This window comes from Macaca nemestrina, chromosome 16 (genome assembly GCF_043159975.1).
Source record: "Macaca nemestrina isolate mMacNem1 chromosome 16, mMacNem.hap1, whole genome shotgun sequence".
Lineage (NCBI taxonomy): Eukaryota > Metazoa > Chordata > Mammalia > Primates > Cercopithecidae > Macaca > Macaca nemestrina.
This window is the reverse complement of record NC_092140.1, coordinates 70,156,615-70,181,179: the sequence shown is the minus strand read 5'-3', so window position 1 is coordinate 70,181,179 and position 24,565 is coordinate 70,156,615. Positions and strand designations below refer to the sequence as shown.

At 32.9% G+C, this 24,565-nt stretch overlaps 1 long non-coding RNA gene across 1 annotated transcript; it reads right to left on the bottom strand.

Moving 5' to 3' along the window:
- Nucleotides 1-19,280: 19,280 nt before the first annotated feature.
- LOC105485589 (uncharacterized) lies at nucleotides 19,281-24,139 on the bottom strand. The gene is made up of 3 exons (XR_989696.2): nucleotides 24,042-24,139; nucleotides 21,602-21,715; nucleotides 19,281-20,569 (listed from the first exon to the last, which is right to left on the bottom strand). It is a non-coding gene; the product is annotated as an uncharacterized lncRNA (long non-coding RNA).
- Between the last annotated feature and the right edge of the window lie 426 nt (nucleotides 24,140-24,565).

Sequence of the window (24,565 nt, the reverse complement as noted above, 5' to 3'; positions counted from 1 at the left end):
GCAGTGAGCCGAGATCTGGTCACTGCGCTCCAGCCTGGGCGACAGAGCAAGACTCCGTCTCAAAAAAAAGAAAAAAAAAATACAAAAATTAGCTGGATGTGGTGGCGTGTGCATGTAGACCCAGCTACTCAGGAGGCTGAGGCAGAAGAATCGCTTGAACTCGGGAGCGGAGACTGCACCACTGCACTCCAGCCTAGTGACAGAGCGATACTCTTGTCTCAAAACAAGAAAAAAAAAAAAAAAAAAAACAGGAAAGAAAGAGAGAGGAAGGAAAGGAAAGGGAAGGGAAGGGAAGAAAGAGAAAGAAAGAAAGAAAACCATTGTATTAATAAAGACTCACAAAGGCAATTTAGAGGACAAAATCGTAACCCAATATATATTATTAAAAGACAAGGATTGAGCGGATAAAAATATAGGAAGTAAACAAGATTTCCAAAAGGAAGTGAAAATTGAGCTAAGAACATTTTAGATTAAGTGGTATTTTAAAAATTTAAAAATGTTTAAAAAAACATCGGTAGAAGATACAGTTTACAGAATGTTTTATTCGCTAAACTGTGTGTTTTAACCTTAAAAATTACACATTTTATAGATTAATCTGTGGAATGATAACATATATTTTGTTCTATAAAATTATGATATACTTTACCCTCAAATGTTTGACATATCTATATAGCACAAATAAATATATTTCCAAATTTTTAAACAGTTTTTGTTTGTATTAATTTACTTGCAATCTAGGATCTACTGATATGAGAATAGATATGATATTATGGATAGTGGGAAGATCTAAATAGAGATAATGTGGCCAACACTTTCCCTGTTATTATTAGATTGAACCCAATGAAAGCTAGACACAGCACCACTAATACTTTGCATTTGTGTGTCTTCTAGTTTCGTTTCAAAATGTTCATATACTCACTTCTACCTAAGCTAATAAGTACAAGCTATGATTTTTTGATTTTTTTCTCATCTCAAATAGAAAAATAAAATTATCTGAAACACCTTTTATTTTTTTTTCGGTAGCAAGTGAATGATTATAACATAAGACTCTTATTATAACGGATGATAGAAGAACAGGAAAGAAAGTTTGAATGATATTCCATAAATTGATCACTTGCATTGAGCAATAGGTTCTGTAAACCGTGTTACCAAATGATCTAACTCAGGAGGGAGTTGTGGGAACTCCAGATTTTCAGCTGATTGGTCATACTTATGAAAGGCCAAGACTTGTGAATGGCATCTGAAGTGGGGGCAGTCTTGTGGGACTCAACTTTTGACACGTGGGATCTGAGGCAAACTCCAGGTAGTGTAAAAATTGAATTGATGTGTTTTTTTAGGGGGAAGGTAAGCATGGGTGAGATCCCTACACATTTGGCATCAGAAGTGTTCTGTATTAGAATGTAGAGAAATTGTTTTCCCATAATTAGTGGTAGAATCAGAATTTACTAGAATAGCCCTTGTTCCAAGAAACAGAAAGATTAAAAGGACAGGAGATAAGGAAATTTTGATTCCTAGATGGCCATATGATTACACATGGTATGAAGCAACAGCTATGCTGCAATCAAATACTACATACAAAGGTTACTAATGGAATTTAAAGATGAATTCAACTCCTGGGAAGTCGTTTCATTGGTTGTAAAAGGAAATGCAAGCTAATAAGAAAAAAGTAAAATATGTAATTCATTTTTATTGTTTTCTGCAATGGCTCAGCTAAAATTAAAAGAGAGTGTTGGGTCAGACTTTGATGCTAGAACGAGCTCAGATTTCAGTGAATCTGAGCTTCAGCAACTAGTTTCAAAGTCAACTCCAATGGGACACATTATGCTGGGACTGCAGTAAGTACCTCTAAAACCTCTGGTCCTCAAGAAGATAGAAAACATGGGAGGAGGGCAAAACAAAGAAACAATTTAAACTAGTGGGTCTGGTGTGAAGGAGTTGTTTCATTTTGTAGATTGGTATAATCAGCTTCCTGGAAAACCTTTACTAAAATGGATTATGAAAATAAGTAACTTATAGAAGTGTCTTTGGTTTTGCATGCTGCTGAGTGAAAGATCATGTTTGAGTTGACACAGGACCTATAAATCACTATGGAACAATCACAGATGTTTATACAGAATCTAGACATGAAGTTAATTATTCCTAAAAGAATAGTCAGCCCAGTGGATTGGAGTGAGAACATGCTCTGCAGAACCTGGTCCCATCAACTGCCCAACGGCTGACGAGTATGGGCACATGGTGCCAGACTGGTGGTCACCTCTGCTTGCGGCCCTAGTGCAGGATCCACTAGGCAAAACCAGTTGGTTGGGGACTTGGAGAACTTTTATGTCTAGCTGGAGGATTGTAAATGCACCAATCAGTGCTCTGTGTCTTGCTCAAGTTTTGTAAACACACCAATCAGCACTCTGTGTCTAGCTCAAGGTTTATAAATGCACCAATCAGTGCTCTGTGTCTACTTCAAGGTTGGTAAATGCACCAATCAGCACCCTATCAAAACGGACCAATCAGCTCTCTGTAAAATGGACCAACCAGCAGGATGTGGGTGGGGTCAGATAAGGGAATGAAAGCAGCCTGCCTGAGTCAGCAGTGGCAATCTGCTTGGGTCCCCTTCCACACTGTGGAAGCTTTGTTATTTCACTCTTTACAATAAATCTTGCTGCTGCTCACTCTTTGGGTCCATGTCACCTTTATGAGCTGTAACACTCACCACCAAGGTCTGCAGCTTCACTCCTGAAGTCAGGGACACCACAAACCCACTAGAAGAAAGAAACTGTGGGGCCGGGTGCGGTGGCTCACGCCTTTAATCCCAGCACTTTGGGAGGCCAAGGCCGGGGGCGATCATGAGTTCAGGAGATCTAGACCATCCTGGCTAACACAGTGAAACCCGTCTCCACTAAAAAATACAAAAAAAAAAATTAGCCAGGTGCGGTGGTGGGTGCCTGTAGTCCCAGCTACTCGGGAGGCTGAGGCAGGAGAATGGCGTGAACCCGGGAGCCGGAGCCTGCAGTGAGCGGAGATCGCGCCACTGCACTCCAGCCTGGGTGACACAGCGAGACTGCCTCAAAAATAAATAAATAAATAAATAAAAATAAAATAAAAAAAAGAAAGAAACTGTGGACACATCTGAATATCTGAAGGAACAAACTCTGGACACACCATCTTTAATAACTGTAACACTCACCGCGAGTGTCTGCGGCTTCATTCTTGAAGTCAGTGAGACCAATAACCCACCAATTCTGGACACAATTCAGCTATTAAAAACTTTGAAGTGAAAAATTGTCATCATCTGAACATTTTTCCCCAACATGCATTCACTGTGAGGTTTTTGAGGATTCTTTAATGACTCTTGTCTGAACCTTGTTAATAAGAGGATGCAAAATAGTAACTTCTAGCCATCCTTTTGTATTTATTTACTGAAATCCTCCTTTGAAAAAAATTTATATCTTCTTATTATTTTATTTATTCTTGTTGTGGAAGCTTATTTAAAAAATGGTTACAATAATATTTTCTTTTCCACAGCTCTTCTTATAATGTGACTTTAAACCCTTGGTATCAATCAGTAGAAATAATGTTTCTTCCCCTTTTTATGTGTTTTTTATTTGTGAATTCAGTAAAAAATATCACTATGTAATTTACCACGTTAGGTTATGTAAGGTAATTCTAGCTTCCAAAATTCCATTCAATTCCAACTTCGTGTTTTATAACTGAGGATGACTGGACTTTGGACCACTGAATCACTCAGGAACAAGAAGACGTAATGGATCAGAGGCAAATTATTCATTCTACTCCTACTTCAAATTCTTGACCAACACAGTCTAAAAGTATAATAAAATAGTTGTTTAGTGATATTAAGTTTAAGGTTATTTGTAAAAATAACACTTTTGTTGGCCGGGTGCGGTGGCTCATGTCTGTAATCCCAGCACTTTGGGAGGCCAAGGTGGGTGGATTATGAGGTCAGGAGATCCAGACCATCCGGGCTAACACAGTGAAACCCCGTCTCTACTGAAAATACAAAAAATTAGCCAGGTGTGGTGGCGAGTGCCTGTAGTCCCAGCTACTGGGGGGACTGAGGCAAGAGAATGGCATGAACCCGGGAGGCGGAGCTTGCAGTGAACCAAGATCACACCACTGCCCTCCAGCCTGGGCAACAGAGCAAGACTCTGTCTCAACAACAACAACAACAACAACAAACAACAACAACAACAACAACAAATCACTTCTGTTATAATCAATTATAGTAACAATTTCACAGATAAAATTTTCATAATTTGAGTAGTCAGAGCATCTTAATTCTGGCTTCTCTGTTTCTTTGAATTTACTGTATATTAAAAAATCATTGTTTTATATTATAAAATGTCTAGCTTCCTTTCCGTTTTTTGTCCAATTCATTCTTCTCAAAAACTCATTTTCCTAGTAGGCATTGTATTTAGAAACAAAATAATTAGCGCTAGATTACCTCGTAGTAGTACTTGGTTGCCTCTGCTTCTGTGCACTTCTCTAGACTAACTCAGAAATAAATTTAGAAGAAATTATAAGTTTACATTTCTGATTTATATGTAACAGATATTTAGATATGCTTTATTTATATTTATTTTTTCTTACACTTAGAACCCTGTTCCGTCAAAACATTACCATATTCACTTATTTTCTTTGGTATTTTAAATACTATTAAATTTAAATATCTAATGCATGTGGGGTTTGAGACCTAGGTGATAGGTTGATAGGTGCAGCAAACCACCGTGGCACACGTATACCTTATGTGACAAACCTGTACATTCTGCACATGTAACCCAGAACTTAAAGTAAAAACAAAACAAAATAAAAAACTATGACAGTTATTTTATTTTCTAAATATAGTCTACAAAAACTGTATAGTTTCACGTTGATATGTTATCAGAAATGATTATTTTATAATTGTTTATTATAAATTTATTGCCTTTGTGTTATCAGTTATTAAACTGTCTTATGTTTTGTTTCTACATAAGTTCATGTGTTTATGTTTTTGTATGTATTAATTTAATCTTTACATTTGTAAAATACTCTTTTAATTCAAACTCAATACTAAAGTAAATATACTCCTAAAAGCCCTGAATTTTTGTTCTTTGATCATAAATTTTTAGTGTTCTTTAAATATTTCAAATATGTGTGCTTAATGGTGTATATATTTCTCTTGCCATCAATTTGATTAGTTATAATTGCTATAGGTGTAACTTTTGTTGTCATTCAGGTGAAAATATTTTGTTTGTTTTAAATTCAATTGTATGTAATTTTATGTTAAGTTTCTTGTTATTATTGATATGTTTGTGGTAGAACATGTGAACCATACAATGATCATCAGAAATTAACTGCAGTTCACTCTGGCAAGTTTCATAGTTTTGTGTAAAAGTGGTATTATTCTGTTTTTTTTTTTTTTTTTTTTTTTTAATGTATAACACATTTGGGTAAAACTCCATATATATCCATTAAACAATTTTCAAAATATTGTTTCTCAAACATCTGTCATTGCCATCTTGCATTTTTTAAATCAATCAAGTAATAAGTAAACATTCTTAAACGGTGGTTTTCAATGTATTTTTTGAAATATGTCATTTTTTCCATTACATATTAAAAGCCATACCATTACCTGAATAAAATTTTGAACTGTTACAACTTCCTGGTATAATAAAAACTACATAATTGAAGTCCCTCTTTATTTCTATTAAAGCTACTTGTCATCAAACCATATTATTTTCTATCAGAAATATACTTATAAAGAAAATTTAAGTTAATGGTAACTTTTTTAATTTAAAAAATAAATTCTTACTGTCATTGGCTTCTATGGTTGGTGTTTAAAAGTACTGTAATTTTAAATTAAGTTATTCTTTCAATTTTCTAGGATTGTCTAAACATCTCTTTATCTATAATCTTCTGCTAATTAAATATGACTTCTGTAAGTGTAGATCTTATTTTGTATCTTGCTTGTGATATATTAATTACTTTGCATCTAAAGATGTTATCTTTTATCAATGTTCAAATTTTTCAATTATTTATTTCTTTAGATGTTTTATTTATGGTTCTTATTCTAGTTATATTGGGTTTAACTATCATTAGTCTTGCCCTCAAGTGCATATCATCTTTATACTCTAGAAAAAACTTTTAAAAATGTATTTGAAGTCACAGGAGAGTCACCAAAAGCACAGACTGGAGGAGATTTATCATTTGAAAAAAGGTGAAACATAATGTGTGAGTTCCAGATTTTGCTTTTTCCCTTTAGTGCATTCCCAAGTTCTTGCTGCATGAGGCAGCAAAATGTGAAGCAAAAAAAAAGGCCAATCTAAAATTGTCTTGGTTTGGAAATTGAGATTAGTAGAGGGAATTTACTGTGTGGGAAGGGAACCTGTTTCAAAATAGGTATATAGGTTCCTTTTACATCTTTGGCTGCCACCTGAAACTGTGCATGATTGGAATAGACACCAATACATCTGCCAGAAAATATAAGCTACTGAGTAGAGAGAAAACTGAACAGATATTTCAGGTGACACGTACTGCAGGAGAGTTTGGAGTCTCAGACATACAATATTAGGAGGCACAATATTAAAACATAAAAAAATCAAGCCAAGCCCAAGAAATAAGTACTTTAGCATGCTTTTGTATGGCAGAGACACCTGACAACAATAACTTAAGCATACCTTGAGAATGATCTTTTTATCTAAGAAGAATATGTGTTCAGTGTCCTGAGCCAAGGAATCAGAGAGTGGTCAACCAGGAGATTCTCTCCTATCTATAAAGGACAGGCAAACTCCGGGCGCATTCCTTAGAATTCAGGCCATACAGTGGTCAAAGCCTTTTGTTTTGGGTTAAATGAAGGTTGCCTAGCGGAGGATTCTAAGTGAAAGGTGCTAAGTGAAAATTGCTATATAAACTACATGCTTTCAACAAACAGTAGCAGTTATCTCCTCTAACCCACCATCACTGAATCACCCCTGTATGTTAGTCCTCAGTATACCATACATAGTTCACTGTGTCTGAGTCTCTTTCTTGGCCTCTCAGATAGGGCGCTATCCCTACTGGAGTCAATAGGGGTTGGACCCAACAGCTTTATAGAACACAATATAATTCAGTCTTTGCAATGTATCATTCACCATTTCCAAGTTTAAAATTAAAACAACTTTGTATACAGATAATCAAAATAATGTAATGCATTGTCAAAAAAAAAAAGGCTGATTTAAAAAAAACCCAAAAGAATACTGAAATATTGGAATTAAAAGACAAATATAGTAAAGGAGCTACTATAAATTTATCCAAGAACTTAAAGGAAAATATGGTTTCAATGAGTAAATTATTTGCAGAATTTCAATAAAGAATAAAACCCCAAAAATCAAATGTAAATTACAAAACTGGGAATTATAACAGATGTATGTTTTTCTTAGTTATATTTTTCTTGTTGTGAGATGGTTTCACAGATTATTACAGTAATATTATGAATGACCAAAAATTATATTTATATACCACTAATATTATGAAGGGCAGACAATGCATTATCTAATGAATGATACAAATATTATGCATGGGATAATTATTATTTTTGACATCAGCATTTTGACCAATTCAGTTATGTGCAAACCACAGCAAAATAAAATCAGAAGTATAACAAATAAATACTAAATTAACAAAAAACTAGCAAATTAAAATGACACTATATTTTCTTTTCATAAACACTATAATATTGGTATGATTGCTCTGATAATTTCTAGGGAATATATATTCATATCATTCAATAATTTCTGAACATATGTATTTCTTCTTCAAGTAATATATAATTTATCATGAGGCATACAAAAGGAAATATTCATATCAGTTCTAACTTTTATATGTTTGGGGATTCATTGAGTAACATGTTATGTATGTGAAATAGAGTATTCTGAGGAAAGTATGCAAAATATTTTATTGACATATTATAGAGTAGCAAATTCTACTATGTTTAAAATTGCAGAGAATGACATAACTAAGGAGACAGAATTATTTCTGTGGATAAGTGGTGCATCAATTTTAAAAAAACTGATTATATAGAAGAGTTTGTAAATTCTCTTCTGATCATTTGATGAATTCAGTGCTTTCTGGGGGGTAGGATTTCATATATTAGATATACTGAAATGTAGATACTCATTCCTAACCAAAAATTCTACTTTTGAAATATTATTATTTTATTGTCTCAATAAAGAGATTTTTAAATACCATACAATAGCCTATCATTGATTATTAAACAATGATGCAAATTATGCTTTATTAAGTTTTGTTTTACATGGTCTGTATTATATTGTTATCATGGAGCCCACCCTGTTATAATGAGAATATTCAAATCAAGATGTAATTTAGATTAAGTTTATCAGATAAACAATAGGGAACTCTCAACATTTCAATAATAGAAACTATAATATTTATAAGAATGAAATATAAAACATTGCTAACTGCATTTTTTATGCAAAATCTCATAAGTGGAAATGTAGGAAAAGTTAGCGAAATACTTGAGAACTAGTATTTTGTATACATTAGGTACATAATAATTATTAATTAAAATATATTACTTAAAATATCTTAAAATTAGGCTTAATGGATAACATTTTTACTTTTATTACTAACCACATATTAACCGTATGTTACTGTAATCCAAAAAGTCATTTCTATATTGCCTTTATAGTATTTAAAAATATAGATCTGATTTATCCTTTAGAATTCTTAAAATTTCTACTATATTTGCAAAATTATTTAAATTCTTGTTCATTTTCTTTTTAACAGATGTATTTTATAAAAATTTAATTTAGCAAAATTGCTTATATTTTTTTGCTTTCATAAGTCATAAGGATAAGACAATTTTGGTGAAGCTGCAAAGCACAATTTCTGAAGGTCCTGTGATCAGCTCACTCATCATGCATTTTTTCATTTTTATATCCCACATAGTTCATTGTGCATCCTTCAGAGATCCGTAGTAGATCTTAATATTTCGCTTTGATTTCCTTGTTACATAGAACCCACCATTCTCTGAATAGCATAAGATCAACGACAGCATTATTAAAAAAACAGAATTTGGCACAGAATTTAAAATGAATCTAGCATTATATAATACTTTCCAGCAAAAGTAGGCTAATCGTATCAGTTTGAGATGGCAATTAAGACATTTATAGTGGTTTCAACTTTGTATATATCTCAGCAGCATACTTTCCTAATTCTGTGTCATAGCTGACAATTGTCAACTATCAAGTCTGCATGTATATCAGTAAATTAGATTAGATATAGCAGACACCTCAGAACCAAGAATTAAGATAGTCTATTTCCTTCAATATTATATGTTTCCTTTGGGTATTATATGTTTAACAAGCAGGAGCCACAATTGGACAAGTTGAAACCTCATGAAAAACTTCTGATTCTGTTACCTAGATTCCAGAGTGAGAATGCATATTTAGGATTAACCTGATAGCAGATCCTCCATTAAAATTATGCATGGAATTTTTAGTCAATAATTTGTCAATTTAAGTTTCTGAATTTGAAATTTTACTTTGTTAGAACAGTTTAATATGTTTTCACACAGTTCTTGAAATTTCTTATTAATTTTCAGCTCAAAAATGTTATTTAAGTAAGTCACACTTTGAAGCCAATAACTGTCCTTCAAACAATTGCAAAGTGAAAGAATGCTATTGTTTTAACTTCTTATTTTAGCTCATAAACTAATTAACACATTTTCACTTATGGATAAATACATTTTATGATGAAGGAGCAACAAATTGTGTTTGATTCTCCTTTTGTCCATGTATGTATGAAATATAACTAAAATTTGTTCAACTTATTTGACATGAATTTTGTTAGATTCCCAGTTTCAACAGGATAATTCAGTTCAGAAATCTGCTGAGAAAGGCCACAATCTTTTGATTTTCACTTGGTCACAAAAGAATATTTTGGGCCAGGGACTGGTGCTTTCCACAAGATAGAGTCCTCATAGCTTGTGCTAAACTCATCATGTTGCGTGGGTATATCTTTCCCTGTGTGAGACTCAATACATACTTTGTTCTGCTTAAGCATGAAATTATGTGACACCTGACCAATCCCACTGCTATTTCTGTCCCTTTTGAGAAGGGGGCAGAGTCCTTCAACTATAGCACAAGGTGGCATACCTACAAGCCAATTGCTGCTGGGAGAGACCCGCTGGCTATGGGTACTGAGGCTGACTTGCTTGATAAAATGAATAGACAGCTAATTTAAAGATGATCTGGTGCTATATTCATTGCCTATAACTATATAGTGAATCAACCCAAAGCTCAGTGTCTCAAAGCACAATTATCATCTCATGATTTTTATGGGCTAGGAATCCAGGCTCAACTTGACTGTTATATCTGTCTTACCCAAGTTCTCTCACGGATCGTGATCAAGTTTTCATACGGGACTGTACTCATCTCAAGGAACAACTGGTGAAAGATCTGTTTTTAGAATCATTCACAAGGTTGTTGACAGAATTCAGTGCTGAGGCTTCCTTCAGATCCTTGCCAGCCAGGTGGGTTGGGACATAAAATAGCATGTAAAATAGTGACTTACTTCATCAAAGCCAGCAAGAAAGAACAGCCAGAAAAAAGTTGCTGGCAAGACCAAAGTTAGTAGGAGCATAAACCATAATCTAATCTCAGAAATGGTCTGATATTTCCAAACGTTTTTCATGTTCTATTTGTTAGGGATAAGTCATTAGATTCAACACACTCTCTAGGAGAGCAGATACACAACAACAAGGATAGGAATTGAGGATGTAAATAGAAATAGAAATTAAATAAATATATGAGTAAATATTGAGCTGTGTTTAAGCATTATTGTATACGCATGTACACATACCCACACAAACACAAGTGTAAAGGAAATCCAAGACATTCGTAAGGTAGTCTAACATTAGAAGACTTAAACAATTTGACATTGACTCATGAAAAATTCCAACAATTACAAGTGTGGACTGAATCAAGAATTTAAAATTAAGCAAATGGAACAAAATAGGAAGTTCTAAAATAGACCTGTCTATTTACTTTCACCTAATTTAAATCAACAGGGTCCTGAAAATGTAGTAGTAGAAACTAATAATTTTAATAAATAATTATTTAATTTAGTGATCCATAATGAAAATATCAAATCTTGTCCCCTACCTCATTCACTATACAAAATTCAAGTCCTACTAGATGATAGCAACCTAAATATGGAAGATAAAACTATAAACTTTCTCCAAGGTAATATAGAAGAGTCGAATATTCTTTAAGACTAAAATAGCCATACCACTGTTTTTATAAACTGGACCATTCTAAAATTAAGCATTCCTGTTTATAAAAAAAAAAAATGTGGAAAATACCTTGACATTTTCTTATAAAGCTAAACATAAATTTACCATGTACCTCAACAATCAAAGTCTTAGCTTTTTACCAAAGTGAATTGAAAATTTCAGTTCATACAAAAATATATGTGAATATATATAGCAACTTTGTTCATAATATCTAAAAACCTGGAAGTAAATATCATGTTCTTCATTAGGAAACAGATAGACTCTGGGTCATTTATAAAATGGCATACAATAATATTTATAACATGGGCATACATACATACACAACTTGGAGTTACTTAGCAAAGGAAGAATGCAGATCACCTAAGCTAACTTGTTAATTTAATTTATAAGAAATTGGCCATAACAGAAAAGAAATAGACCCTTCCTCTATTCATAATAGGAATCACCTAAGGATAAAATATTGACAACTTCTTAATTATAACACAAGTTTCTACAGAAGCTTTCTTTAAAAAAAATAAATCCCATCACTATTAAAAAGAGCCTGCATTCTAGGGAAAATTGAAAAATATTAACTGTTATTTATGACAAATAAATACAAAAATATTGTTGTCTTCTTTTGTCTAATCTGTGTTTCAAATTTTCAGCATTTTATAGAAGTTTCTCAATGCATGGCTAATTTGACAATACACCCTAAAATTAAACAGCAGTTATGGAAACCTAACCTTATTTTATTTCTTTTTTATGGTACTTTAATATTTTGCTCATTGTTTAAATTAAAATGGCACTGCACAGATTAATTGTTGGGTGGGAGTGAGGGGAGAGCTTAACAAAAAGATCATAATACAGATTGCTTTTGTTCTTTCATAGCCATTTTCATTTTGAGAGTAGAAGCTACTGTTTTGATGCAGTAGAATAAGCAGTTCCCTTTGGTCAATGATCAGACATCTGCTTTTAAATTATGTATTACATCAATTGTTAACAGTAGGATGTAAGAAATTTATTCATGGTTTGCTTTAATAATGTTTGTCACAATTAACCCAGTGATTTTGAAAAGTATGTAAACAATCATATTTCTTAGAAATAGTTATTCTGAAATAACAATGGATATATCCCTTCTCCTTCAACAAAAATCAACAAGTAATTCAATGGTATTATGTTACTTTTCATTGTAACTAAAACTTTCAAGATGTTCTTCAAATTAAAAAATTAAAGAGCATCTTGAATGTTTTAGTTACTTCTTATTGCAAAATATTCAAAATTGTATATCATACATATAATTGAAAATTAAGGATATATATATATATTATATATATATATAACCACATACTTTATTTCCTGTAGTTTTAACACAGTGACTTTGCAAATACCCTTATCAATAAAATCATGGCACTTTTTAAATAGATAAACTTTAAAAAAATGAATAGAATAGCTCAAAAATAACATATCGCTATGCTTTCTTTGGGCAGTGTTTAAGCTTTGTTTTTATTTCTCTTGTTTCCTTTAATATTTTCTCTTAAATTATTCCTTTATATATCTTAATCCAATTTATAAAAATGTAGAAAATTTGCACTCATGGGTATTTTACACTGGTAATTATATTTCTGGTCATAATTTGTACAATTTAAACTATATGAACAACTATTTTACTGTGAGAGCAGGAATGATTTCCATATAAATGTATAAACTCTCCTAATAATTGAAATGTCTTTCTATACTCACACTAAATGTTGTGTATTCAAATAATAGCATACCTATTTCACAGGCACTGATAAAAATATTAATATTGTTAAATAATAAATCCCATTTTTCCATTGCCTTTTGTCTGCACAAGAAAATAAAAATGCCTTGACTGGATACAGCAATCTCTACAAACTAATTCCATTACCCACATTCTTAAAAACAAACAAACAAAAAAGTTTAACTTCCAGGGTTCCTATGTAGATTTGTTACATAGGTAAGCGTGTTTCATGGGGGTTTGTTGTACAGATTATTTGATTACCCAGATGTTAAGTCTAGTACCCACTGTTATTTTTCTTAATCTTCTCCCTCCTCCAAACTTTCACCCTCTGATAGGCCCCAGTGTGTGCTGTTCTACTCTGTGCGTCCATGTATTCTTATCATTTAGCTCTTGCTTATAAGTGAGAACACACAGTATTTGGTTTTCTGTTTCTCTGTTAGTTTGCTAAGGATAGTGACCTCCAGCTCCATTTGCAGAGACATGGGTCTCTGCAAAGGACATGATCTCATTCTTTTTAGGGCTGCATAGCATTCCATGGTGTACATGTACCACATTCTATGATGTATATGTACTACATAAATGATACTATTGATGAGCATTTAAGTTGATTCCATGTCTTTGCTATTGTGAATAGTGCTGCAATGAACATATGCATTATGTGTCTTTATAATAGAGTGATTTATATGACTTTGGTTATTTACCCAGTAATGAGACAGAAGGATTAAATAGTATTTCTGTCTTTAGGTCTCTGAGGAATTGCCACACTGTCTTCCACAATGGTTGAACTAATTTACGCTCCCAAAAGTGAGTAAGCACTTCCTTTCTCCACAACTTTGTCAGCATCTTTTATTTTTTGACTTTTTAATACTAATCATTCTGATTGATGTGAGATGGTATCTCATTGTGATTTTGATTTTCATATAGCTAATGATTAATGATGTTGAGATTTTTTTTTCATACAATTACTGGCCACATGCATTTCTTGAGAAGTGTCTGGTCATGTGTTTGGCCCACTTTTCAAAGGGGTTGTTTGGTTTTTCTCTTGTAAATTTGTTTAAGTTGCTTATAGACATTAAATATTAGGCCTTTGTCAGATGCATAGATTTCAAATACTTTCTGCAATCTGTTTGTCTGTTTACTCTGTTGATAGTTTTTCTTTTTTTCTTTTTTCTTGTGCAGAAATTCTTCAATTAGATCCCACTCATCAATTTTTGCTTTTGTTACAGTTGCTTTTGGCATCTTCATCATGAAATCTTTGCCCATGGCTATGATGGTATTGCCTAGGATGTCTTCCAGGGTGTTTATAGTTTTGGGTTTTACATATAAGTCTTTAATCCAGCTCGAGTTAATTTTTGTATATGGTGTAAGAAAGACATATGACTAGCCAGTCACCTCAGCACCATTTTTTTGAATAGGGGATCTTTTCTACATTGTTTGTTTGTATCATGTTTGTCCAAGATCAGATAGTTGTAGGTGTGTGTTCTTATTTCTGAGTTATTTAATTCTGCTCCATTGGTCCACGTGTCTTTTCTTGCACCAGCAGCATACTGTTTTAGTAACTGTAGGCCTGTAGTATAGTTTGAAGTGAGGTAGCCTGATGCCTCCAGCTTTGTTCTTTTTTGCTTAGGACTGCCTTGTCTCTTTGGGCCTTTGTTGTTGTTGTTCTGCTCCTATGTTAGTTTGCCAAGGATAATGGCCTTGAGCTCTGTTAACGTTCCTACAAAGAACATGATCTCCTTTTTTATGACTGCATAGTGTCCCATGGTGTATATGTACTAAATTTTCTTTATCTAGTCTATCATTGATGGGCATTTAATTGATTTCATATCTTTGCTGTTGTGAATAGTGCTGCAGCAAACATACACATGCAGGTGTCTTTATTTTTTTATTTTTTTATTTTTTTTTGAGACGGAGTCTCGCTCTGTCACCCAGGCTGGAGTGCAGTGGCCGGATCTCAGCTCACTGCAAGCTCCGCCTCCCGGGTTCACGCCATTCTCCTGCCTCAGCCTCCCGAGTAGCTGGGACTACAGGCGCCTGCCACCTCGCCCGGCTAAGTTTTTGTATTTTTAGTAGAGACGGGGTTTCACTGTGTTACCCAGGATGGTCTCGATCTCCTGACCTCGTGATCCGCCCGTCTCGGCCTCCCAAAGTGCTGGGATTACAGGCTTGAGCCACCGCGCCCGGCCCCAGGTGTCTTTATAACAGAATTTTGAAAGTTTTTTTGGAGATCTGTGAAGAATGTCAATGGCAGTTTAATGTGAATTACACTGAATATATTAGTTGCTTTGGAAAGTATGACCATTTTAATGATATTGATTTTTCCTATCCATGAGCATAGAATGTTTCTTTTCATTTCTTTTTGTCATTGCTGATTTATTTCAGCAGTGGTTTATTGAGATTTTTTACCTTCCTTGTTAGCTATATTTCTTGGTATTTTGTTCTTTTTGTGGCAATTGTGAAAGAGAGCTGATTCATAATTTGGCTCTCAGCTTGACAATTGTTGGTGTGTAGGAATGCTAGTGATATTTGCACATTGATTTTGAATCTTGATTCTTCGCTGAAGTTGCTTATCAGCTGAAGAAGATTTGGGGCTGAGATAATGAGGTTTCGTAGATATAGGATCATGTTGCCTGCAAACAGTGGTGATAGAGGTCATCCTTGTGTTGATTTTCAAGGGTAGTGTTTTCAGTTTTTGCCCATTCAGTATGATGCTGCCTGTGGGGTTGTCATATATGGCACTTATTATTTTGAGTTATGTTCCTTCAATACCTAGTTCATTGAGAGTTTTTAGCATGAAGGGATGTTAATGTTTTTAATGTTATTTCAAAAATTGAAATATACTCTTCTTTACTCCATCTCATCTCCACAACTGATTCTTCTTGTCAGCTTTACTGAGTAAAGTTGAAAAACAAAATTGCATATATTTAAGGTATAGGATTTGATGTTTTTGATACATGTGTACATTGTGAAATGATCACCACTATCAAGCAGATTAACATACTTATTCTTTAAATCCCATCTTAATTTTATTCCTTCATAAATATGTCCCTTCAAATAGGTGAGAATTTAATAGTTTCCTTTTGTACTTTTTTCAATATTTATGATTAGTTTATCTAACTTATTTTCAATTTTTTATAATAATTTTTAATTATTATTGGTCAGAAAAAGTTTCATGACCCTACATGTGAAGGGGTAAGAAATGCATTTTTTTCATTTTGCCCAGAAGTAAAGAAAAATCAAATTTTGGTGAGCACTGGAAGTCACTACCATAATAGTGATATCATGCACTATTTGAAACAAATCAGAACATTTAATGGTTTGGGATTTTTATACTAAATTAAAATGGTCATGTGAAAATACTTTGTAACCTAAGATGGTGAGCATCTCCTTCATGTGAAGATTTCAAGCCTAGGCAGGATGTCTATCATTTTTACCATATTTCTTCCAATTATTTAATAATTGCAAATTAACTTCAAACAAATAAAAATAAAAGAACACTCCACATATTAACTTAGAAATTATGCACTTAGAAATTACTTCATAGAGAGGAAATTATACTTTTCAACCAGGATTCTATACTTGATTTCCCATTTGCAGCCCTGTTATGTCAGCTTAAACAAAAATACTGCAAGTTCAAAGTTTTTCTGAACAATGATCTCATTTATTTTAATTTCTTTAATCAAACACTTGAAAGATGTTTTTATTTTGTTATATGAAAAATCTTTTCTTTACGCAATATAGAATCTAAGCCATGGTTTTATCCCGATTAGAATTTCAAAATTGCTAAAATGTATGGAATATGATGAGAGGTTTTATTACAGTTTTAAAAATATAGAATGTTGAATAAAGTAGTGAGGTAGAGTGAATGTTGACCAATGAGCTTCTTTATACTGGAGAACATCCACTTTAAAATTATGTGTTCATACTGTTGATTAGTGGAAGATACTTGAAATCTAGAGTGTGAGAGATTAGGTCATATGGATGGACTACGTTTCACTGAACAAAGTGTCATGGAACCAAACCCAGCTTCAGGGAAAATGGATTATAAGGGCAACTCATAGATTTCTTACTGTCAGGCACCACTTCTCAAGTTCAAATCAGAGGAAAATAATGCATGCTCCATATATATGCTATAGGAATTTAGTAACTAGAAAAGTCTATGAGAGAAACAATAATGAACTCTGTAGCCATATTTGCTCAATTACCAGTACAATCTAGCAAACATACAAGTGCAATTTTCCATAACTGATTCCGAATATAGTAGTTTATATAACTGTGTTACAATTTTTATAGGTGCATTTTCTGCCATAGACAAATCTTATTTTGATGAAAATAGACCCATTTTTACTTATTAAGTATGAGTTCTTGTGAAGAACCTTAAGAAAGTAGAAATTGTTTTCTTGTTCTCTGGAAAGATCAATGAAAATAATTTCTAATTAGCACATTTATTACTAAGCTTTATTTTCCCCTAAAAATAGGCTTTCTTAAATGAGTTAAACTTTCTTTAGATATTACTAACTAAACTTGTACCACAAATATATGTAAACTGTTTTAAATGACAATATATTATTTTAAATGAGACCATATATCAAGCTTTACTCTCATAAAGTTTCCTGAGCTGTAGCATAAGCTAGTATATTCTAGATATTAATATATCTGTGTCAGATTAAATAGCAAATGCATGCTACTTCACTTCCTGTTTCTTCTCAGCTTCATGACTAATCTCTCCTTCCCACTTCCATTTCACACTAACACAATCGTGCTCATTCATGGAGACTTCCTGTTCGCTGTCAATAAATTGTCCCATAATAAGTGTAAAGCATTCCACCTCTTTCACTCTCAAACCCCACACCAATAAAAAGGGAAAGCATTAAGTATGCACTAAAATAAATATTATTAAGAAATAAAGTTTAAAGAAATTGTATAATTTGTTCAAGCTCATGGAGTAAATTCTAGTACCTATGTACTCATTGAAAGAGAGTTATAGTTCATGTGATTGTACTTTTTTTGCTTAGGTATGAATTATTTTTTGATATTAAATATTTTTTATTATGCTCTTAGTTTACAAAAGAAGTAATTTGGATAAAGAATGCTTTAACAAATTTAATCTGATTTTGTATTTTCAGAATATTTTAATTTCTATGATCTTTTGATCTTCAAAAGTAAAATAAAGAAAAAAATCAAAATGCAGGTTATGTTACATATAAGGAAATTAGCAATTAGGAAAATAAATAAATTGATAAAAATTAATTTGCTGCCTGTAACCTGTAATAATGATCCCCAATAAGCATGTATTTCACTAGACAATACTGGTTTCTTCTTCAGATGCATAACTATTTTAAATAAAGAAGTGATTTCATTGCCCAAAGGAAAAAAGATTGATTATATTGGGAGATTTTAATTATATCCTATATCCCAACAAAGCATAATAGATTGTCATAGACTTTAGTTTGATTTTGGAAATTATCTTGCATATTGTGTTGTTTCACCCATTTTATAAATGGGTACATACCAAATTATGAATCTGGAATTTCAATTTAGGTTAATCCAACAAAAATGCAGGGCTAGTTTTAGTATTTCACTAATTGTAGACCAAGAATGACTACAGTATATTGTAAAAGAATCAATAAATACTCAACATTTTTGAAAAGAAACAAAGTAAAAGCACTAATATCTACTGAATATTTAGAAACGTATTACTTAGGTAGTATAAAATTTTCAGTGATTTTCTTTGAGAACAGACTGTCCCATCCTGGTAACAGTTTTCTCCTTCCCCAAACTGCTGTTCTTATCCCATCTCTGTAGTTTAAATGTATTTCTTATTCATAAATAATTTCAAATATGATCCATAAATTACTCTTCAAGTACAGTGGCAGACACATGGAAAAATTCATTCAGTACAAACTTTTATTATAAATGGGAAACTGTGGGCTCACATTTTCTGTTTGCAGAATGTATTTAGTACAGATGTAATTTTTACTAATTGTACTATGTGCCTGGTTATTTATTATTTCATGGCTTTACATATCAGAATTCTTTTCTTATTTATTTATTTATTTATTTATTTATTTATTTATTTATTTATTTTTGAGACTGTGTCTTGCTCTGTTGCCCAGGCTGGAGTGCAGTGGTGTAATCTTGTGATCTTGATTCACTGCAACCTTCACCTCCCAGGTTCAAGCGATTCTCCCACCTCAGTCTCCTGAGTAGCTGGGATTACAAGCATGCACCACCATGCACAGCTAATTTTTGTATTTTTAATAGAGACTGTATTTCACCATATTGTTCAGGCCAGTCTTGAACTCCAGACCTCAGGTGATCCACCCTCCTTGACCTCCCAAAGTTCTGGGATTACAACTGTCACACCCAGCTCATATCAGAATTATTTATACAAGTGTCTCAAGGAGAAGCATTCAATACACTTTGCTGCGAGTTCAATCTGTGGCTTTTTTGAACAACTCGCTTCAGCCTTCTCAGAGTAGACAGATCCTGACCATGCAGCGACAGCAGGAAAACATGTTTGAGTGTTGTCTTGTTGGTGGCAATTCAATGACATGTAACAAACAATATCTATGGTATGCAGTAGAATCATATCAGACATCATGGAGGTGTTATTTTCGATACATTGTAGTTATCGTTTAACTGACCTTTTACTCCTCTTCTGTTGATTGATTTTCAAATATTTATCCCCTACAGGCAATACTTAAATAAATAATCTCATGTTTCTCACTGTGTACATATGCAAGAGTTTCTCTAGTGTGCATATCTAAAAGTCTCATTGCTGTATAACAACATATATATGTATATAAAATTTTTCTGTAGTATATTTTATAGCTTTCTATTCAATTGAAATAACATAATACAAAGAAAAGTGACATATGTCTTTGCTGGAGCGATGGAGCCCAGTCAATTTTTCCTTAGAAGCTACCCATGCTTTTAAGTAACATAATGTTTGTCATTTTCCTCTTCATTACATGCAGTCCATTTACAGTTGACAACATCTCATTCATTGCTGTTCACAGTTCAGTTGCAGATATTAGCTGTCAATCATATAAAACTTTTGCTTAGTTGTCTTTCTTCAGACCTACAGATATGAATGTGATCGGACAGGCCAATAAATAAATGATGCAAGAAAACAAATAACTCATTGGGCCTTTGGATTTATTATTTGGAAAATAATTTGATTATTAAATTCCTCCATTAGATTAAATATGGCCATTGAATCTTTGATGCTATACCTATTAAAAGGTGAATCTTATTTCTCCCAACTCTTTCTTGATCTTGCAACTTGCTCTAATATAAAGCAACAGTAATAATATTAAGAGGTTTCCGAGACTCATTTTCAAGAGGCACTGGGGCTTCAGCTCCTACATTTTTGGAACCTGATATCACCAGAGAATGAAGATGATTGGGATGAAAGACCATGTGGAGACCCACCCATTCCACCGAATCCATCCATTCTGCTGAATCCACCCATTCCATTTCACCTTCCAGACAACCTCAGGTGCATTAGCAAAGCCAGGCAAGATCAGCAGAATCATCAAGGCAACCTATATAATCAGAAAAAATACTAAGTCATTGTTTTAATCCACTACATAGCCATAGATAAATGTAATTCTCCCTTTTGGTATTATAGAAATTAAAGATAATATTTATCTGGTAATTTCATACATGCTTGTCTATTTTTTTATTAACAATTAATTCCATCTCTGGGTTATTTTTCTGTAACCCATAACCTCCTTATCAAAACTAATTACCACATGTCAAATAATTTTATTTGTATTAATATTAAGCATTAATAACCATTATTATTAAATAATATTTGTTATGAATAACAACTTTACTATTTTCACCCTTCAATTTATAAATTCTAAATCCCATTTTGAAAAATTATTAAACTGTATTACTTAGTATATTTTCATATTAAATAATTTAAATATGCTCTTATATTGGTTGCTTTATTACTCACAGCTTAGCTCCATTTTGGAACTATTAACCCACATGCAGATGTCACACTGTAACATTGCTGTCACCATACACAACCCCTGCCTTTGTTTTTCTTGTCTTAAGAAAGGTTCAACTTATGTGGTATATTTCAAACGGACTTATTGAAATCCCAGTGGGCAACTGGAAATGTAAACACCTTCAACGTGGCCACTTGGTTAAACTTGGTATGTTCAGGAAATCGCATCCACAGAAGCTGACATTTAAGCATAATGAATTATGCATAAGTGAACAAGACCCTTCTGGGTTGATGATAGCAGAGGTTTCACTTGTGGCTTAGTTTTGGAATTAAAATTACAAAGTAATTATAACCCTGCTCAGGCATTTACACATTGTCTTTTCAGACCAGATCTCTGTCTATTCAACAGGCACTATACCAAAGATCTATCACTACTATGCTAATGAAATAGGAGAAATGTTCCTCTTTTTTTTTTTTTTTAATCCAATGAGGAAATCCAATGCTTCTGAGTAAACTTGTCTGGTTATTAAAAGTTTCTTGTTTTTGTACTTCATCCAACTGTTTAAAATCTTGAAGCCCTGGAATAATGCTATGGCTTAAAATAAGAAACAATCCTCACCTGCCACTCTTAGACTCAGCAAAAGTCAAGACTTGGCACAGCTATTTGCAGTCATGGGATTAAAAATGTCATCTAAGCTTATCATTGGCTGCTGTTTACATGTGGTCTGGGAAACTGAAATGAATTATAACAATTATAAAAATTAACTGTAGGTGAATCATTCTTCCCATTGAGTAAGAAAGGAAACTAAAATTTAACATTTTATTAAATATTATGCTGCTTAAAAGGACAATTATAAAACTGAACTGAAATCTATTCAGTTCAAAACTATTATGTTTCCCACCATATTTTTTATTTCTGGCATTCTCTTAATTTCTTTAGTGTTTAACATATTTACCTGAGCTATTGTTGATTAAAAGGTATATTATAATTATGTTTGTGGCTTAAATGTCCTAAAAATGTATATTTATAGGTATTATAACATTATCTATGAAATAGTTGGAAATAAAAATCTTAAAATTCTGAATTGTCTATTTTTATGCATGTTCCATACATAAACATATTGTATGTGAGATGCTACTTCAATAAACATTCATTTTGACTTTAGAGATCGGTGACAAATTTTTATTTTCTGTGTCCAGTTAATATCTGCACAATGTAAATCACTCTGGTAGACAAAACCATGAGGCAAAGGGAGTAGAAAAGTTTATTTTTACTTGTAAATCTCCCTCATAGTCAATAAGGAAGCCTGAAAAATGGAATCTAGCATTTGAACTACTTAGAATTCCTTGGATCAAAGTAAGCAGGTAGCTATTAGTATCATTCAAAGCTCATAAGACTTTAGTAAGAAATTTAATTGAAGATATATTTTAAATTAGATGTGCGGTTTATGAGTTTGTCCAAAATAGTGTAATATTTAATAATTTTAAAAATATTTTTTAGTAAAACTTGAAAATTTTTGGTTTCAAAATACAGCTCTCATCCTGGTAATAATTCAGTTGCATGAGGAAGGCAGAAAACTTGGTTTGCAAAATCCTACATCCTATGTAGTGAGCAATTTGCAGAAAACATGGCCATATTGCCCCAGAATAATTAAAATACATTTAGGCTGGGCATGGTGGCTCAGAAGTATCCCTAATACTTTGGGAGGCCGAGGCAAGTAAATCACCTGAGGTCAGGAGTTCGAGACCATCCTGGCCAACGTGGTGAAACCCCATCTCTACTAAAAATACAAAAATTAGCCAGTCCTGATGGTGCGGGCCTGTAATCCCAGCTGTCTGGGAGGCTGAGGCAGGAGAATGGCTGGAATGCAGGAGGTAGAGGCCGCAATGAGCCAACATCAAGCCACTGCACTCCAACCTGGGTGACAGAGCAAGACTCCATCTCAAAAAATAAAAAAATAAATAAATAAATAAAAAGACATCTAAAGCTGTTCCACATATTACGTACAAAGTTTAAGTATATTTTGTATGAATATGTGAAATTAATTTAATGGCACTATCCCTGACACTTATAAGAAAGGCTATTGAGTGATATTTTGTGGACCAAACTTGAGTCACTTTTCAGATACCTTTTTAATGGATTACAAATACATACACAAGGGTGAATCAATTGCATTTATACTTCAAAAAAATCCTCATGAAAACAAATTAATTTTGAGGAGATTTTCTTCTTACAGTCAATTTTAGTTTGCCAAATTTTCTCTTCAGCTCCTTGCCCAGAATAGGAATGATTTTTTCCCCCTTGAGGAAGAATCTCAAAACTCTACGAGCTCATTTGCTTATACCCTCTGCACAGCCAACAGGCATTTCCAGCATTAAAAGAAAATTTAAGGAAATCATTTTTTCTTGTTTTACTGATCAAAATGTAAGCTTGTTACGTTCTGTTTTAACCCCAACTGCATTAAGTGCATTTTAATATTGGAGCTTTGCATTTGTCCCCAACAGATTATTATTATTATTTTTTTTCCTATTCTGTTTCAGTCTGTGATCCAACAACCTGTCTTATACTCATTCACTCTTGGGCTATGTCCAGCCTCATCTCACTTTAAGGAACTGGAACTGTATCTTTGGACGCTGGACTCACAAAATTGTTCAGCAAGCTGATGGATATTTTTAAGCCCAATCACTCAAACTATTCTGTTAATTATTTTCTTTTACATTTTTATGGAACTCTGATCCCTTCTATAAACGTAGATTTGTCCCAATAGGTTGTTTTATATAACTTAAAATTTCACAAACTGATTGCTAATCTCATTTATTATCCAGTACTATCTTGAATATATGTCATATACTGTATATGCATACGTATATGTATATTACTATACATATAATACACACAGATAAACCCATATAGTATATGTGTTCATAGCAATAACCAATAATTGAATGGTTATTTTTAGTGTATGCAGGCAACAGCCTAAGCAATTTTTATTATCGTTTCACAATGCAGGCATTATTTCACACATTTTACATATGAAGAAACTAGTATACTAAATTACCTTCTTAATTTCATGCTGTTAGTAATTCAGAGAATAGAAATCCAACTCACACAAACTGGACTATCAAAAAATATTATTATACATACATAAATTCTAAGAAAAATTTAGAATCTTTCAAGCCATATATTGAAGACAGTGTTCTAAAGGCTTGTCCTAGGAGATAAGAATTTTGCCTTTGTTAGCAAGGTTCCCTGACAGTGCCTTAAGGGAACACAATCCTCTCTCATCACACCACAATCTTCCTGCCATCAGGGTTTAGCTAGTAAGCTGGAAGCGAAGATTGCTATAGGCAGCAATGAGGATTGCCTCTAGCTTAGTTATACGGCTTCTCAGAAATGGGAATACATTAAATTGCTTCACATATTCTCTACCTTTTAGGGAAAGCTTGAAACTGATAATTCAAGAGAAAAACTTGCTGCTTAACTCCCAGTGTCCGCTAGGTTTAAACAATCTCCATAAGTATATAAAAATTTGAGTTTGAAGAACAGTAAAGAAGAGTAAAATTGTGACTTAAGAAATATTTT